This window comes from Rhinichthys klamathensis, unplaced genomic scaffold (genome assembly GCF_029890125.1).
Source record: "Rhinichthys klamathensis goyatoka isolate OS25496 unplaced genomic scaffold, OSU_Roscu_1.1 h1tg000619l_1, whole genome shotgun sequence".
NCBI lineage: Eukaryota > Metazoa > Chordata > Actinopteri > Cypriniformes > Leuciscidae > Rhinichthys > Rhinichthys klamathensis.
This window is the reverse complement of record NW_026607071.1, coordinates 48189-54188: the sequence shown is the minus strand read 5'-3', so window position 1 is coordinate 54188 and position 6000 is coordinate 48189.

The window sequence follows — 6000 nt, the reverse complement described above, 5'->3', positions numbered from 1 at the left end:
TCACTCTCCTCATTCGGTTCATTTAAGCCTAAAATTAATTAAAACAAAATTTTATTTTCATTCAGCCATTCTCCAAACCAGTAATCGGAGTCGTGGGGGAGTTTATTTTCTGCTTATCCTTAAAAAATGAAAAAGAAATTTCAAGAAATGTCATTAAAAAAACTACTGTAACACCAGAACATAGACAACTGCAACACAATATTATATATAGGCAAAAATCTCATGTTTCTGACACAATCTCTCAGACATTTTGAAAAATTAATTTTAAATGATCCCATTATATAAGCATTAGCCAATTGAATCCAGTCTCTGCTTTTACAAAAAATTTAGAAGTCTATCAGTACTGTTTAATTTATGACATTTAAAACTTCATTTAATAACTTTGTTGGAAAATAAAAGATAGAAAAGAACATTTCAGTTTCAGGCTCCAGTGTCATGTATATTATTTGATACCATGTTATTTCACAGCACTTGTGACTTTTCTAACTACAAGTTATATGAATTTAATATTCATTCATTATTAATGACGAATCAAGAATAAACACCAACCTCTTTGTTCTTCAGTATCTTCATCTTCCATTCTGCAGGGTTCTGGATCACTCATGTTCTCCATGTTCTCCATGTTCAACTGTCTTTTTCACTTGATGGGAATAATCCAGCATTTATATGTGAACTGCATGTGGGAGGAGCTTCACAGTCGAATTTCTGTGGTAGGAACAGCAGATCTGCTAATACCAAAAATGATCAGTTTAGCAAACTGATGTTTTCATTATTGCAATGCACACATTTTAATCATTCAATGTTTTGTTTACATTTCATAGATGGATACAATAGAGTGCCGAAGTTATGACATCACTTTGTAGGCCAAAACGCGGAAGTGAGTTAGCATTTTAGTACTTCCGGTTCCCTTGCCCTAAAGTCTATGGGTTTTTGCTAAATCGCCTGAAAGGTCTGTGGTTAACAAAGCCTCTAAATATTTTCACGTTTTGATCTATGACATAAAACACCAGTTATAACCTGCTTGAGGTTTTTTAAACTTTATATAGGCTTCAAAATGTATACATTTTGGATTAACTTGTAGTGATTATCTTGATAGACAAAACGTGTAAGGGTCACAACTCCTTGTTGAACACAGATCTTATTTTTTGCGATTTTCCAAAAGTCTATGGGGAAAATGCATAGCTTTTCGATCAAGGGAACCCATGCACCGCTAACTTCCGAGTTGTCCTGCAAAGTGAGGTCATAACTTCGGCACTCTATTACAATACTGACTAAGCATCTAGAGGGGAAAAATACCCACGCAAGACTGTTGTTCATAGACTTTTCTTCCGCTTTTAACACTATACAACCCCACATCCTAGCCAGAAGATTGTTAGAGTATTATAAGTTGAACCACAATTTAGTGGGATGGCTACTGGATTTTTTAACAAATAGAATGCAGAGGGTAAAAGTGAATGGTAGCTTTTCTGATGTATTATTTTTATCCACAGGATCACCACAAGGCTGTGTTCTTTCGCCCTTATTATATCTTGTATACTAATATGTGTCAAAGTGTATATGAAAATAGGATACTAATCAAGTTTGCTGATGATACAGTGATAGTTAGTCTGTTACAAGGGGACGAGTCTGGCCATGGTCCAGTTGTGGAGGATTTTGTGACCTGGTGCGATGATTCCTATCTAAAGTTGATAATAATTGATTTTAGAACACGCACCGTTGATCACGTCACTACGATTATTAAAGGACAGACTGTGGAACAGGTGGAGAGTTATAAATATCTTGGTACAGTTATAGATTCAAAACTTTTATTTGAATCGAATTGTGATATGGTCTGTAAAAAGGGTCATCAACGTTTGAGATGCCTTAGGAAACTTGCAAAATTTCACATCGACAGACGTATGTTGACTTTGTTTTATTTCGCTTTTATTGAATCTTTTATGTCTTTTTCCATAGTGGTGTGGTATGGAAGTCTGTCAGTGAAGAACAGAAACTCCTTAAACCAAATTGTAAGATGGGCGAGTAGGATAATAGGAGTAAATCAAAGGAACCTAGGAAATATATACACAAATCAGCTGTATCGGAAAGCTGATATGGCAAGACCATTAGCCAGTTCAGAATCATCTCGCTTTTAAGCGTTGAAGGAAAGATCTTCTTCAGCATAGTTGCGAAGCGGTTGGCAGAGTTCTTCCTCAAAAATGGATACATTGACACCTCTGTGCAGAAAGGTGGCATACCAGGTGTTCCAGGCTGCCTAGAGCACACAGGCGTGGTTACACAGCTCCTCAGAGAAGCAAAGGAGAATAGGGGTGATCTGGTGGTGCTGTGGTTAGACCTGGCTAACACCTATGGCTCTATGCCCCACAAGCTGGTACAGCAGGCTCTGGAGAGGCACCATGTTCCTGCCATAGTGAGAGACCTTATCCAGGATTACTATAGAGATTTCAAGCTGAGAGTCTCATCTGGGTCAACAACATCAGAGTGGCACAGGCTGGAGGTGGGAATCATCACAGGCTGCACCATTTCAGTGATCCTGTTCGCTCTGGCAATGAACATGTTGGTGAAATCTGCTGAACCGGAGTGCAGAGGGCCCAAATCCAAGACTGGAATGCGGCAACCACCAATCCGTGCTTTCATGGATGACCTCACAGTGACAACGGAGTCAGTGCCTGGAGCCAGATGGATCCTGAAGGGTCTGGAGAGGGTGATTGGATGGGCCAGGATGTCATTCAAGCCAACCAAATCCAGATCTTTAGTGCTAAAGAAGGGCAGGATGGTGGAGAAGTTTCGTTTTATCATCTCAAGAACTCAAATGCCGACCCTGTCTGAAAAACCAGTAAAAAGCCTGGGAAAGATCTTCGACAGCAGCCTCAGGGATACAACATCCATCAAAAACACCTGCGAGGAGCTGGAGAGGTGGCTGAAGAATGTCGATAAAACTGGGCTCCCTGGAAAATTTAAGCCATGGGTGTACCAACATGGGATTCTGCCAAGAATACTGTGGCCTCTGCTTCTGTACGAGTTTCCGATCTCCACCATCTCAGAACTAGAAAGGAGAGTCAGCCGCTACCTAAGAAGATGGCTGGGATTCCCGAGGAGTTTAAGCAGTATCGCCCTTTATGGAAACACCTGCAAGCTGCAGCTCCCGCTAAAATCCATCGAAGAGGAGTTCAAGGTCTTGCGTGCAAGAGAGGTGCTGCAGCTCCGTGAGTCTAGGGACCCCAAAGTGTCTGGGGCAGGTGTAGAGGTCAAGACGGGCAGGAAATGGAGGGCAGAGGCGGCAGTAGACCAGGCAGAGTCACGGCTGCACCATGGAGTCCTAGTGGGAGCAGTGGCCAGAGGAAGGGCTGGGCTAGGAACCTTTCAAGGGCCCCGGTTCGACAAGGCTCGGGGGAAGGAGAGGAGGCAGCTAGTTCAAAGTGAGGTGAGGGCGGCGGTGGAGGAGGAGAGGTCCCGCAAAGCAGTGGGAATGGCACGTCAGGGTGCCTGGATTAGATGGGAACAAGCTGTGGAGAGGAAGATCACGTGGACTGACCTTTGGCGGGCAGAGCCACACCGCATCAAGTTTCTAGTCCAGGCAGTCTATGACGTCCTCCCCAGCCCGTCCAACCTGCACACCTGGGGGCTGGTCGATACACCAGGATGCGCCCTGTGCCAGAGAAAGGGAACCCTTGAGCACATCATGAGCTGCTGCCCAAGAGCTCTGGGGGAAGGCCGATATCGCTGGCGGCATGACCAGGTGCTCAAAACAATTGCAGAGAGCATCCAGGTTACTATCAGCAGCTGCCGGAGGTCAAAGCCCTGCAAACAAACCATCAGCTTCGTCAGGGCCAGAGAGAAGCCAGGAAAATCTCTCAGGACAACAGCAGGGCTTCTGAACACGGCACAGGATTGGCAACTGAAAGTGGACTTGGGCAAACAACTTAAGTTCCCCCAGCATGTCGTCGAGACCACCCTGAGACCTGACATTGTCGTGATATCAGAGGCAACAAAGAACCTGGTCATGTTGGAGCTCACTGTGCCATGGGAAGACCGAATGGAGGAAGCCTTTGAGAGGAAGAAGGAGAAATATGATGGCCTCGTCAGCGACTGCCACAACCAAGGCTGGAAGGCAAGGTGCTTCACAAGGAAAATGTTCAGTCGGATAAAGGGAACAAAGAGTAGCTATTCCATGAGAAAACTTTAGTTAAGGTTTAGTTGGGAAAGTTCATGGTATTTTTAGTCTCACAATGGAGGATGTTTAACCCCCTGAGGTCGGATGACGCGCGGGCGCGTCAACTCAATGTTTACTCAATGTTTCTATTAATATCTCCGCGATTGTGCAGCACACATAAATGGTTCTGATTTTGCCGTAATCGACAGATTCTCAGCTTCAACGTCCTTATACTCGCGAGATCATATGTGACTCACACAGAGAGCAAGAGGGAAGACAAGATGGTCATTCACCGTGCGTGATTGGTGGGCTAGCTTGCCTGTCTGCATTTTGTGTGAAACCAACCAATAGATGCGGTTGAAATCCCTAAGTACCCTCCCATCTCCTCACAGTGAGGAAAATACCAGCTGACATGGAGAGAGAAAGAGTAAAAAAGTCCGCGAAAAAAACATGGCAAAAATATATATAAAGAAGAGGAAAAGTAAGAAGAAGACGAGGAGAGAAAATGGCGAAGACATTGACATTGAAAGACGCACTTGCGGCGATTTTGGATAGCAGCGACGAGGATGAAAGGCGAGTTTCCGAGCCTGATGGATTTTCTTCTGATGAAGATGAGGATTATGATCACAGAAGAGATCCAGTTGAGGACGGGTAAGCGTATTTATTTTATAAAAACCTCGTTCGCATAGTGACCATCTTGGCTAAAATAAGCTGCGCTGTGCTGCTTTGACAAATTAGCCGCGTTTCCACTGCCGGGCCAGGGCCGGGCCGTGCTAGTGCGTGCCAGGGCCAGTCGCGTTTCCACTGTCACTTCCGGGGCTTGATCGGGGCTTACTCGGGGCCAACGGCCAGGATTTCTGGCCCGTCGAATACCTTGGGCCAAAGCGGGCCAGCTCGGGCTAGAGGAGTGGTTACGAACAGAGGCGGGGATTACCTGAGTCGAGAGACAGCGCCGATGGATTCTGTCAGCATTAAAGACTTTTAAAATAATTTAACTCACTTTCATGTTTTAATGCCTTCTGTTTGTGATCCGATGTGGATTCTGATCACCGTATAAGGTAGAAATATTTATACCCGATGCAAAAGACTATGCGCGCTAACCGCGTTTACTATGGTATACCATAGTAAACGCTTGAATACGCATAGTAAAAAAACATGGTGAACGCTTGAAGAAGTAAGACCAATCATAAAGGCTATCACAATCATGTTTTTATTTTATCTGTCAGTAGCCTACCCTACATATACTAGCCTACATAGTCTCTTTATACCGGACTATCTACTTTTTTTCGGGAGCTTCTTCTCTGACTGAAAATATATCTGTAGCTACTGGGAGTCGAGACTGTGCTAACGCTCCCCAGGTCGTATTTTTGGTGGCATATAACATTATTTGTAGAAATTATCATTCTTTCTAAATGTGATATGTCCTGTAACTACCAAATAAACAGAAACAGCCTCGACTGAATAATGTAAGTGTGTCCTCTTTCTTTTGTGAAATAGACCTAACGGTAATTTATTTCTGTGTGACTAATGTGCAATTTTGACATAAATTAATTCATTATGATCAATGTATCACTTTTTTATTGTAAACCTGTGGTAAAACATCGATGCTTGGGTTTTAAATATTCAAGTAAACAACAAAAATGCCAGCAAACGGCCGCTTTTATCATGTTTTTTTTGCGATGCACGCTGTTTCCAGTGATTTCTTTCTGATTAGTTTTCTGATAAAACTTCCATTTGTTGGTGAAATGATGGGTTAGTGTGACGTTGTTCCAGAGAGGCGTGTTGCGGGCGTGTTTTAGTGACGCGCTGTGGAGCTTCTGGCCCGGCAGTGGAAACGCAAGCCAGGTGCT